Raw genomic sequence first — 13,696 nt, forward strand, 5'->3', positions numbered from 1 at the left:
CCCGTTTCGCTTGTTTTACAGATCAACAGCTGCATCAAACAGGAATAATAATGTAATAATAATAGGAATTGTCAGTAAATGCAGATACAAAAGCAATATACTGGTCATGTCCCTTATATTTCCGAAGGGATTTTAAGTAGAGGTATGTTTTTTCTTTATATTATTTTTTCCATAGTCGTGGGAATGAGCTCATGGCCTGCCTGATGTGTTATGGTTAGCGGCACCTATAGACGTGACAATATGATTGCCGTACCTATCTTGAGGTCTAATGAATATGAGATCCAAGTAGAAAATGTAAACATTGTCCGTAGTACCATGCAATAAACTATTACGGCGCAAATGAATTCTCAAAAATTATATCCTCACAAAAACTTCATAAAAATGTACGTTTCTATGAGTTTACGACCGACACACAATATATTGGTCGTCTAAATCGAGGAAATAATATTAGGTACATTTTACGATAAAGCCTGTCACTTCAGCTGTAAATTAGATTTTTTACATTTAGTCTATAACTAATATGTGGCTCCTCGCTTCCCGGCTATTTATTTAATATTATCTGAATGCAAAATTAATTGTACGTACAAAGGATGTTTAATTGTGGCGCAAGAAATATTTAAACGTAATAGAACTGATGATAAATGGGATCGTGACCCTCAGAAGAAAATATTGCTGTCTTATATTTATTGAAGGAAATGCTGTGAATTTTTGTATTTGGCTATTATAAATTGTGATTTTTTCAATCACGAAAATTGCGATCACAAAATGGCGTCTAATACTCGAAACCCGTCCCACGTACAAGTATTGATTATGTCTGGAACGCTCCAGAACCCCCTAAGTTTACAACTACGCATGCGTCTACAGAACTTTCTGGAAAATTTCCGTTCCCCTTGCCCTAGGGGGTGAGTATAGTTTATAAGCGTCGTCTGCGGGACCGCTTCTTTCACTGCTAGCTCAGCTGTCATTCTGTAAGATTTAGTTATTTTAATTTCGATTTTAATTTAAGTAGACAATTTTATTTTTCATCTTTTTCATCGGTTAGAACATGAATTCGAAGGTAAATTTCAAATTTCAACTTTCTCGTCATCTATGAAAATGAAAGACTTATGAAAATGTATTTTATAATTACTAATGCATTTTTTTCTTTTACAGAGATCCAGCCTGCAAAACCGACACTTATCTCCTTTTGAAAATAAGATGGTCTGTCCGAGTCGACGACATTTCAAATGTAAGTAGGTATCATGTTTTTATTTGAGGGCTAATTATTTTCGTTGAAAAAAACCCAATGCATTTGGATAAAACAAAATAATGGCGTTACATTATAATACAACATGGCCATTTTTTACAGATGGACATTGTTTTAACAATGAACTGAAACACGGCTGCTTGCACAGATCAACTGTAGAATGTTAAAAAATGAGGTGTATTTACGACTAGATCTTTCTTTCTTGACTGAGAGCAGAAAATATCCAGACGGCTGAGTTATTTGATAATAACCCTCTTCACCATGATTAGAATTTAGAAGTCAAGAGTCATGTTTGAATACTCAGGGTTTTAAACGGTAACATGGCCGTGCGGTCTCCGGCTGAATAGAATAGAACCGACCCTCTACTGTCTAAGGGTGTCGTAAAAGGCGACTAATGACTTTGCGGGGGAAACCAACATCGCATCGGTGGATTCGTACGACTCGGATTGGGGTATAATGTTTTCATAATGATTTTTAAACTATCATTTTGTATTTTCATTTACTGTTAAATTAAAAGTTCTATCGTCGTGTTAGCTTTATGTGGGATTACTCGCTTACTTTGAAGTTGATTTTATCATTATAATCCTATCCGGACTGCGAGTGCAATCTCGCATGTCTGCGATGAACCCGAATCTACATTTGTGCCCAAGGCGAGGACGGAGTCCGGTCGGGTGACTCTAATAAAAATAGTTAGTTCATGCCACTGTATGTAGGTCGAGCCTCTCGGGGTTCCCTCAAGACTCTTCCGGACTTGAAAGCTATCTGTATCCCCCTACTAGGCGTCTACAGCCTAGGTCACATTCCTTCGACTCTCCTGGTTATAGAGGATTGAGACAGGAGTGTGATAGCTACCAATGTGCAACATTTATCACATTGCATATTCGTTGTGTATTTAGTTCGTCTGCTGTTCACGGGCGCAGTGTGCTTTCTGGCTCATGTGCTCGTAACAGCCACGTCATTATTGAAAGTTAAAACGATAAACACAATGTTAAAATATGAATGAGGAATGTTGCACCTCACGAAGTAGGTACGCATGAACGTCGCCAGCACGGCATCTCATAGATGACAATGTTATGTACGTTGACTATATTTTCTCTAAATCAGGCCGGTATACCTTCTTGACGTTTATTATCATTTTCGAATATGTTCTTTTTACATTTTCATCTATGAGGGATTTTTATTCAGTATGCTAGACAGTCGGCGGTGTGTACCTGCTACGTGACTTCGTTAATGTTTGCAAGGGATTTAATGGTGTTGATGTTACATAATTATGAGAGTACAATGTTAAGTTTAACGTTGCTATGTACCTCGTTAGTTATTGTATGTACTGTGATTTAAGATCTTTCTCCGATTTTTGTCTTTATTGTATATTTAGATTCGTTTCGTTTTGTAAGTTTTTACTGATTTGCAATTTTCGTTAGTTAATGTTCGTATTTTAAGTTCTTTTAGTTCGGGGTGTAAGTGGCTCTACCTAGACCTTTTGAGTCAAAGCCAACCTCTCCTGCACGCGGCGCACCCTGCCGACCAACGAACGAGGCTCTGGCGGAGGCGTGGTCGCACAAGAACCGACAACTCAGGTTCCATTGACCGCAAGCAACAAACATCATCGAGCGCGCGACCACGCAACTTTTTTTTTTCTTTTCGATACGCATTTGGCAAGTGTTTTTGTAACAGTTTTGTACACTTCCTTAATGCGTATTTTTAATAATAATAATATATCGTAGATTTATGTGTAAGATTAATAATAATATTGCTGTCATTTTATGTACTCGCCCATAAATATTAAAGTGGGGTTTTAAAATGATGCACTTTGCAAATATTATAGGTTCTCAAGGCCGATTTAGATGTAAGTTTTCAATATCTTTGTCATTTTTAATATAATCTAAGAATCCATTATTATAATGTGGATACCTAGCTATCTGTAGGCCGATTTACATTAAGATTTTGATATTTGTGTCATTAATAATTATTATGATTAGTATGTATCCATGTTTCTGAAATGGAGTTTAGTATTTGGAACAATACTTATGGGTAAATGTGAACGGCTTTTGGTATACAACTCGTTCTTTACTTCTTCATATTTATATTATAACTACATATCTAATCAATTTGTCTGAACAATTTACTTAATCTCACGTATTTACTGATTTCTTTAAAAACGTATTTGTGTATCTTAATCGTAGAATTAAATTGGTGTGTAGTGAAAACCGATGTTTTATTGAATACCCTCGAAGTTTTGAAAAATCGTCATTAAATTTTATTTATAAAAGAAAAATAACTAAATAATCGAAGTTGTGCTTCTTCTGTTTACGTTTATCCATATAAACATTGTCAGCTTACTTCTTATTAAGGCGAGTCAGACCTTCCTTTGGCGTTTGGCCATTGTGCTTCGATACCATTCGATCCTTCGATACTTCATAAAAATCCTAGCAGCCTCATGTTGAATGCGTTGAGGCATGGTTTGGCACCCTCTGGCGGCGTGCTATGCCCAGAAAGAGATTAATAGTAGAGTAGTACGATGTGTGGCGACAGAGTGATAACTCACATCATCACTATTAGTCAAAACGTATCCTCTTCTAGCAATAGTGGCCTAGACTATACCAGAATTTTTTTTTATTGCTTAGGTCGGTGGACGAGCTCACAGCCCACCTGCTCTTAAGTGGTTACTGGAGCCCATAGACATCTACAACGTAAATGCGCCACCCACCTTGAGATATAAGTTCTAAGGTCTCAAGTATAGTTACAACGGCTGCTCCCACCCTTCAAACCGAAACGCTATACTGCGTCACGGCAGAAATAGGCAGGGTGGTGGTACCTACCCCGCGCGGACTCACAAGAGGTCCTACCACCAGTAAAAACAAAGTCTCTTTATTGCTTTTCTAGGTCGACAAATGGAGCAGCAGACTACTTTACAGATATGTACGAGAAAGGTCTTGTCATAACGCTCGGAAAAAAAAAAGAGACAAAAACAGTATCTCGCAATGCTCGATGGCAAAATAGAATTGTTGGAGATGGTCCTATCCTCTCAAACAACTCTTCAGAACCTCCCTATGGAACATCCGATACAAAATACAGAGAGTAGTCCTTCCTTAGTCCCAGCTGTCCCAGAAGATCCGTGAGAACAGGATCATCGACATTTCGAACGTTCTTTTTCTGTATAGAGTCAAATGGAACTAGTTAGTAGCTTTACTTTCCTATTGACACGTATACTGAACGCTGTTTGAAATATCAATGATTGGAATTTTTGATCGTGAAATTGTCAAGAAACCCAATACTCTTGGACAGTTACAGGGATACTCCACGGAATCACGGTGTTGTGACAGAGGAGTCCTTCTTCCCAGTGACCGCACAAGTCTTCAAAAGTTTGAATAGAACTAAATTGGTACGCGGGGAATTTATGACGATCTAGATGTTATTATATGAAGGCAGCGTTAGAACGCTTCTTATGGCTAGATAGTTCCCTTATTGTAATCATATTTGACTACAACCTAGACTCTGCATACGCAGCAGCTAACTACCATTCTTCACTTAAATATATCCTGAGGGATCCACCCGAACTACTCTCGGTGCAATTGGATGCTACTAGTTTTAGCGCAAGCAGCAAAACCAAGTTACGCGTACACATAAAATTCCTTGATGAATTCCATCTAACACGTAGCCCATAATATCAGCGTGATCTCATTGAATCTTCTTAGTCGATCGCAATTCCGATCCGATGACAGTAGCATTCACTAAGTATTGGCAGTTCCTAAAAATTTTTACTTACAAGCACAAATTGTGAAGTCGAGGGCTACCCACTGAGTTTCTCGCCCGATTTTCTTAGTGGGTCGCGTTTCCGATCCGGTGGTAGCTTCTGCGAAGCACTGCTCTTGCTAGGGCCACACAACAAGCAAGGCTAGCAACACTTCCGGTTTGGGCCTCGTGAGCTCACCTACCTGTCAAGGCGAAGCTAAAATAGCCACTCAAAACTATCAGCATAGGTAAGTAAAAAAAAAGTGTAGTCAGGAAGGCCTCCGGGCCACAAGCGAATCCTCTGACTAGGTAACAATAAAGCACGTCTGTTTGTTAAGTCACAGAGCTAACGACAACGCTGTTATATACCGTAGTAAACAACAGTATGTTGTGAGGCCACGTTGAATCACCACTGTAGCAATAACCTTTGAGGAAAACAAATTTGGGACCTGTTCCAAGACACTTTAGATACAGATTTAGGTGGTAGGGTGTATTTTAGCTAAGAGCAGGTAGGTTCAACCATTCTGCATTGGGCATGTGTTCAGGCTTGAAGGGTGGGGCAACTGTAATGTAATTGCAATATAATTGGAGCTTCGACCTCATGATATATTCATGGTGGCATTCAGGTTATGGTGTCTATGTTCTACGGCAATTAATCTATAACAATGTCGGGTAATCCGGGAACTTCAACATACCCCATTATAAAAAAAATAGGATGTTTTTTTATAGGATTTTATGACCTGGTAACTAAGACCTTTAAGTCATGTCTTATTTTAATTTATATTCTTATTTTTATGAAAAATTATAATATGGAGTGAAATGAAATGAAATGAAGATGATTAATTTGAGATCAATTCGGATGAAATTAAATAAAATGAGATGAGATGCTATGGGTTGAAATATAATCTCAGTAAAATGGTGGTTATTTACTGAAAATTTTCAGTGGACTTTTTGGAGCATCCCGAGAAGCTACGTCCAGTGGCTTTGTTTCATTTTTCCCACATATGTGCATTTTCACAGATATTAAACAGTGAATAAACCACCGTTATTCACATTTAAACCTGAAGAAACACTAAATAGACAAAATAAAATAAATCACATAACTTCACTTCTCGCGTTCCCGCCAAAAAATCCAACTACGATAGTTGCAAGCTCTACGGTGTTGCCAATAAATGAAAAAAAACCAACGTATATCGTGACTTTTAGATTTTCATTTTAACTGGTTGTATAAACCGAAATAAAATTACTTTAAAATTATGTTCAATAATCAGTAGCAACTGTCATGGAAATTAACAAAACTTGTAAGAGCAAGTATATTTGTTAACAAAATACAATGTTTGATTGAACTATTACTATTATAATCTACAACTTATTTTAGATAGGTGATTCAAGGTATATCTAGTTAATATTTATATTACATTCCATGTGAAAAAATCATATTAATATGACGAATGAAACCAAAAATTCTCTTTTTTTTATTTCTTAGATGGGTGGACGAGCTCAGAGCCCACCTGGTGTTAAGTGGTTACTGGAGCCCATAGACATTTACAAGTTCTAAGGTCTCAGTATGGTTACAACGGCTCCCCCACCCTTCAAACCGAAACGCCATTAGTGCTTCACGACAGAAATAGGCAGGGTGGTGGTACCTATCCGCGCGGACTCATAAGAGGTCCTACTACCTGCGAAAAATATACTCTAGCTCTGGCATACTTTGATGGATCGTAATGCACTTGCGTCAAATGAATTTGTTGAAAGCTAGGGTGTGGCGAGTAAGCATGGGTACGTCGAGTAGCAAGAGTAAAACCGCTCTTTTATAAGGTACATTTTTTAGCTATTCAATAATTCATTAAGCATAATCTGTTTCTTAAAATTGTATTAATGTTATGCATTTTACAGGAAACAAAAAAAAACAGCTACCAATTGTTGCTGTTCCTAGAGATGTCTACATTCAGACTCAAATATTATAGAAGATTGAAATCCAAGATAAAAGTGAGTTATTTTTGTTATTTGGACAGTTACTAAAAAACGAATAAATTCAGTACTTAGCGACAAAAATATTTTTTTTAAATGTTTTAAATTTTCTACTATTATGTTAAAAACTTCATTGTTTTTGTTCAAAAAATTTTGATACATTTTCAGGTACTTTATGCTCTTCAAGAATCACTTGGGAGCGGCGTGTAGATAAAGTATTCAAGCTGAAATTAGATGACAAGAAAGAAGAATTGCGAATAATTAAATATAATTAATTATTAAAAATTTAATATTTAATTATATTTAATCTATATTTAATTAAAATAATAACGATTCAGGGAAACAAGAAACATTCTGTAGATCGTGCGAAACCTAAATTCATTAGTAGGTACATGATTTAGATTCATTAGAACATGATACTAAATTCATTAGAACATTGTTTAGTATAATATCATGTATTATAATTTTTGTAATATCTTTTTTAATGTCACCTGTAATACGTGCATACAAATAGAATGTAAGTAGCAATCTGTATAGAACTTCATTTGGTTTATGTTAAGATTAGGTTTGATTAGACGTTAGAATGATTTATTGTTAAGTGATGCACGTTTAATTACGTCTATAGTTTTATGAAAAATTGTTTTTAGTTAGGGGTGTAAGTGGCTCTTCCTGGACCTCCTGAGCCAAAGTCAACCTCTCCTGCCCGCGGCGCACCCTGCCGACTAGCGAACGAGGCTCTGGCGGAGACGCGGCGGACTCAGCTCCGCGTGTCACTCGTGCTCCAACAATAACAACAAGCCGAGTGCACCATCACGTCTCTAGTTTATTAGTTATTTTTTATGTATTGGTTAGGTCTGTCCAGGTCATGCGAACGACGAATAATACTTCAATGATACTTCTTAGTTTTAAGTCTTATAATCTCTTATTTAATTATATTATATTGGAGCAGCTACGTTAGTCATGTAGGTCTCAGGATTAAGAATATATGTACTTTGGTGAAATTAGCGTAATACTGTTATTGGTGTGAATTATTCCATAATCTCTAGTTGTAAACCGTTTTCAATTACAGTGTCACATGCACATTTAGTTACAATATAATTACGTATTTAATCGTTCTAGTATTATATTCCAATCAATTAAATTAATTCATCTTATAAATTTTATTCAATATTTTTGTGTGTATTTAATCTTAGAACAAGTAAACTGAGGTGTCGTAGTAGTAATGTTGTGTTTTATTACTGAATCCTTAGCTTAAAGTGGACGGATAAGCTGCAAGACTCGGTTTTTGCACTTGTTCCCGCTGGTTACATGGTATCGCTAGAATCCTCGTGGAAATTTGTGGGATTGTTCGAATTCTTTCAGCGGGACTACAATTTTCGCACATGTCATTTTCTTCTCTTCTTTTGCCAGTGTGGTCCTCGTTCAAGATTCCACTTGAGTTTCATAGAAATTGTTAAAATATATTTATCACAGAATTCAGAATACAGCCGTCACATGGGCTTTGAAGACATTGGCAAAGTACCCAAGATGACGAAAATTCTAGCCTGGGTTCGCTGGCTACATAAATGAGTTCTCGCTTGAACCTTCTTCCTTTAACCACCACAATAGGTGGAGGAAAGGTCGATGTTCTTCTTTTCGGCGCGTTCTATAATTCCAATTCTGCGCATGTTCATTTTCAAGTTGTACTCCGTATTATCGCCCTTTCAAGGCTTCCTTTAAATACACTACAAAATATTGATTAATCTCTAAGATCTTTATAAAACATATCTACCTAGTCAGGTCATAAATTCTGTCACATGTTTAATGTAAAATAATTGAAACAAGTTTATTCATTATGTAACCATTCATATACCAAAATGAACTTAACAAAACATAGATTCTTATGACACTAAAGTTTATTCAAAATGACCTCCGTGATTTTGAATACAGGCCTTCAATCTGCGCGGCCAGTCGTCTATCGCAGCACGAACGAGGTCCATGTCAATATCGGCGGCTGCCTTAATCAAGGATGTCTTGAGTGACTCCAAATTGGGATGAGACTTTGAGCACGCCTTTTCCTCCAAGTGTTGCCATATCTTGTAATCTAACGGGTTCAAATCTGGACTGGAGGAGGGCCAGTCTTCGTGCCGGGTGAAGTCAATTTCACGCGCCGCCAGCCAGTCTTGTGTGCTCTTCGCTCTATGAGCTGACGCCGAATCTTGTTGGAATACCCAGTGCCTGTTATTGAACATGGTATGAGAAACAGGTTCCACAAGGTTCGTCAGGACTGTATTTTGATACACAACTGCATTCGTTTATACACCTTTCTCACAAAAATGTACCTCTGTTAAGCCCCAATAAGAAACTCCCAACCATACCATGAGCGAGGATGGAAAATGACCTCGTTGGACATGCGGAATACGGTTGCTCGCTTCTTCACTACTGAGTGCGTACACCTTATCATTTTGTTTGTTGTAGCTCTCTTCTACCGTAAAAATTTTTTCATCCGAAAAAAGAATTTCCCGATGTCCTGTTTTTCTTCGATATGCCTGAAGCCCTAAGTCTTCATTTAACACCCTTTTCACAGTGGTTCTACTTAACCCCATCTGAAGGGCCAACAGTTTCTGCTTACGTTTGGGATTTCTTTGAATTCGCGCTTTCACAGCTTTTATTACTGCTGGAGTCCTAACAGACCGAGGGCGACCACTTCTTGACCTTTCATCTACACTAGAGTCTTCATTGTATCGTTTGATGGTACGATAAACGAATCTTTTGGTTATATTCAAAATTTTCATTATGTTAAAAATTTGAATTGGCGTGTAACCGCAACGATGCGACGCAATAACTGCAACACGGTCTTCTTTAAGCGTCCACTCCATAATTGAAAATGAGTAAAATTCTAAAAGTATACATTTTTATTTTCATGAACAATTCGAAATTCGAATTCAATAAACTTTTTTGTGGCCAGCATTCTAAAAGAAAAGTTTTTACTGTGTGAAAATACTTATGACCTGACTAGGTATATGTATATTCATATGCAAGTAGTAAGAAGCGGTTATTTCAATATTACAAACAGACACTCCAATTTTATTTGTATGTATAGATAATTAGTTACGTTACAAAAAATGCCTAGCGCAACATTTTAATATTTTAGGGTCCCTGATTTAATTTTTATGTATGCATCCAGCTTCTGGCACTTGATTTACACCTTTATTGATTATGTCTGAGAAGATTCTAGACTAAAAGGGGGTAGGGGAGGTGGACGGTGTTACTCTGACGGAAACGCGCATGTGCAGTTCGAACATTCTGGAATCTACCTCCTAGGGGTTTCCAGTGTTTATAAGCATTTTCACCCGCACCACTTCCCTCATTGGGATGTTAACTTTTCTAAGGTTACGTAGGTTATTTTTATGTTCCGTTGCAAATTAATTACAAATACATATATATTATTATAAAATATAGTTATCCCAAAATCATAATAAACTAATATTACAGACTTTGTTTGTTTCAGCCAGCAATTCACATTCATAATTCATTATGGGCACAGAGGAATTGTTATCATGATAAACGAAAAAGTTGAGTGTAATTTTAGATCATTTGGAGTTTTATTTTAAACGATAAACCATGATAGTCATTAGCATTAAATTTGATCAACGATGAATTATCTCATGCTATGATTTGAAGTCGATCGTACGAACAAAACAAACCACTATAAAATTAATTATAAAGAGAGTTTCAAAAAATACATCTATCTATACAAGACGTCCACGCAAATCACTCTACAGCCTGGACTATTACCTCCACTGGAGAGCAAAGTAAGTTCTATGTAATTACTCGTAGATTTAATTCCTGGTCGGAAAGCGTACTGCCCGACTACCTACATGGATAGGTACGGCCTATCTACCTATTTCTGCTGCAAAGCGGTCTTGCGTCGAAACATACTTCGGAAAGTTCTTCCGCTTTAAAACTGTAACTTTACGGGTGAAAGGGTCTTTTATTAAACAATTAATACTGCGACATCATAATCTATCTTCTCGAGTATAATTCACTTTATGATATTTATTAGCTCCGGTAACCACAAAAAACTCGGCGGCTATAGGTAGGCACTGAATGGAATAAAAAAAAGGTTATTTATTTTCTAATTTCAGAAAACATCATGGCCACGAGAAATACATCAAGTTCTTTCAATAGCTTAATGGGAAAACGTAAATACGTTTGTAAAATAAATACATTTTTCATCATAATATTAAACATAATTGAAATAACCAATAAAGGAATCTGACGAGTTAATGACGTTGAACCAAGAATGACAGCAACAGACACGAAGAATGACGTACAATTTCAATTTAATACCCGAAATAATCAGTGTAAATCTAAACTTACAGAAAGTATATAGCAAAAGATATATAACGATTGCTACTTCATATACTCGTACAATGTGACAACCAAACATTCTAGATCGATCTAGAACGGTCGAATTCACACAGACTTTCTTCTGTGCTATGAACAATGGAAACACGAGTGCGAGACAAAAAAAAAAAAACTAAGTTACTAACACCGACAGGAATCCGGATACCGTGATACTAGTAAGAATTACAAAATTAGCGAAGTGATTAATAATAAAACAGCCCATGGATTGTATATTTAAAGCTATCTTCTACTAGGATTCGTATTGACAGTCGTGCAATTGTCGTCAACGATATTCTACAAATAAACTAGCGGACCTGACAGAAGTTGTCCTGTACACACGCCTTAAATATACGAGTAATATATGAGTCGTCTATTATCAAAGGTGGCAATCTGTGCATTTGGACAAAAAAATGCTATTGATATGTCAATACAGATTGATTTGAATATAATCGTCTCCTTCAAAGAATACGGTGCAAAACCTGCATTAAATAAAGGTTAATACTTAACCTGTTATTTATCTAAGATGTCGTTCAGAAGAGTTTTGTGACTACCAATGGAATACAAAGTCAATAATTCGTTTTTCTGATTTACCAATAATTGTCCAAAAGTCACATTGCCGGCTTTGATAATAGTCGACTCATATATAGGACCTCTTGTGAGTCCGCACGGGTAGGTATTTTATTCGAGCCGCCGGCGCCGTTGTAGCTATAACTGGGACCTTAGAACTTATATCTGAAGGTGGGTGGCGCATTTACGTTGTAGATGTCTATGGGCTCCAGTAACCACTTAACACCAGGTGGGCTGTGAGCTCGTCCACCCGTCTAAGCAATAAAAAAAAGAATAATAATAATATAGTTGACCGAGTTGTGAATCTAAACCATTCTAGAATCTACACCAACACACACACAAAAATTCATTAAAATCGGTCCATGCGTTTATGAGGAGTTCAGTAACATACACACGAACAGAAGAATCTTAAATATAATATTAAGATACGATTATTTAATGATTTTCAGAAGGAACCAGTCTTTCGGTAGATTAATGCGATTCGAATTACTCTCTAGTACCTTCTTAATAGTCTTACTAATCTAATCTAGTTGTTTCGTATATTTTAATTGTATTAATGGAGTATGACATTATTTCCACGAAGATTATTTATTTTATAAGAATTTTCTGCAAATTGGATTCTTATTCCAGTTACATTAGTGCCTATAATCTCGAATGCCATGTTAATTTAGTTATGGTTATGTAAATCTGTTATGCTTAAAATGTTACAAATGTTACAATTGTTTTGTTTATTACTGTATAACACCTATTATTTATTCCAGCTCTTTCTGTTTTATAATGCTGATATATTTTATATTGGCCATCAACGTTGTAATGTGTAATTTCTATATCACAAATTAGCCGTCGTTCATATTTAATAGCTTTCTTAATTATGTATGTGTATATTACGGTCACTCATAGACGTCAGCAATGCCAGGGCCATAGCCAAGTCGCTGCTTACCGACTTATTTTAAACAGTTAAAAAACCACTGTCATTACATATTTAAACCTGAAGAAACACTAATTAGACAAAATAAAACAAATCACACAACTACATAACACTTCTCGGGATCCCGCCCAAAAATCAGACGGGATCGATTTTTTAAAGGGAATTTATGACCTGGTAATTAAGACCTTTAAGTCATGTCTTATTTTAATTTATGTTGTTTTTTTTGTGAAAAATGATGAAATGAAATGAAATGAAGATGATTAATTTGAGACATGAACTGGGATGAAATCAAATGAAATGAGATGAGATGATATGGGATGAAATATAATCTCAGTCAAATGGTGGTGATTTACTGAAATTTTTTCAATGGATTTTTTGGAGGATCCCGAGAAGTAATGTCCAGCGGCTTTGTTTCATTTTCCCACATTTGTGCACTTTCACAGATACTAAACTGTTAATAAATCACTGTTATGACACATTTAAACCTGAAGAAACAATAAATAGACAAAATAAAGACAAATCACACAACTTCACTTCTGGCGTTCCCGCCAAAAAGTCAGACGTGGTCGATATTTTTTTTAATTTTAAGACCTGGCAACATAGACCTTTAGTCAAGACCTTAGGTCGAATATCGACAAGATTGCGTAGTTCCAACACTGAACATTGGCAGCATCTGGATTGCGACTATTCGCGACCATGTTACAAACTGCTTACAGACAATATTGTCTATGCTTTTTTGTTTTTGTCTTATTAGAATTAACTTTTTTTTGGCATTTAATCTCGTAACGACATAATATAAAAGTAATTTTATCGATTAAGGTGTATTCAGGATTTCATAATAATATTGTTGTACTTGCTTTTTG

General features: G+C 36.2%; 3 long non-coding RNA genes across 3 annotated transcripts; all 3 read left to right on the forward strand.

Annotated features, from left to right (window-relative positions):
- Positions 1-936: 936 nt before the first annotated feature.
- Positions 937-3,453, forward strand: LOC105842181 (uncharacterized). The gene is made up of 3 exons (XR_001139923.4): positions 937-1,057; positions 1,153-1,228; positions 1,349-3,453. It is a non-coding gene; the product is annotated as an uncharacterized LOC105842181 (long non-coding RNA).
- A 3,306-nt stretch (positions 3,454-6,759) lies between these two features.
- On the forward strand, positions 6,760-8,172 carry LOC119628877 (uncharacterized). The gene is made up of 2 exons (XR_009973131.1): positions 6,760-6,967; positions 7,118-8,172. It is a non-coding gene; the product is annotated as an uncharacterized LOC119628877 (long non-coding RNA).
- Positions 8,173-10,285: 2,113 nt separating this feature from the next.
- On the forward strand, positions 10,286-12,621 carry LOC110385852 (uncharacterized). The gene is made up of 3 exons (XR_002431107.3): positions 10,286-10,325; positions 10,440-10,743; positions 11,077-12,621. It is a non-coding gene; the product is annotated as an uncharacterized LOC110385852 (long non-coding RNA).
- Positions 12,622-13,696: the final 1,075 nt, after the last annotated feature.

The sequence above is a fragment of the Bombyx mori genome, chromosome 1 (genome assembly GCF_030269925.1).
Source record: "Bombyx mori chromosome 1, ASM3026992v2".
NCBI classification, from domain to species: Eukaryota; Metazoa; Arthropoda; class Insecta; order Lepidoptera; family Bombycidae; genus Bombyx; species Bombyx mori.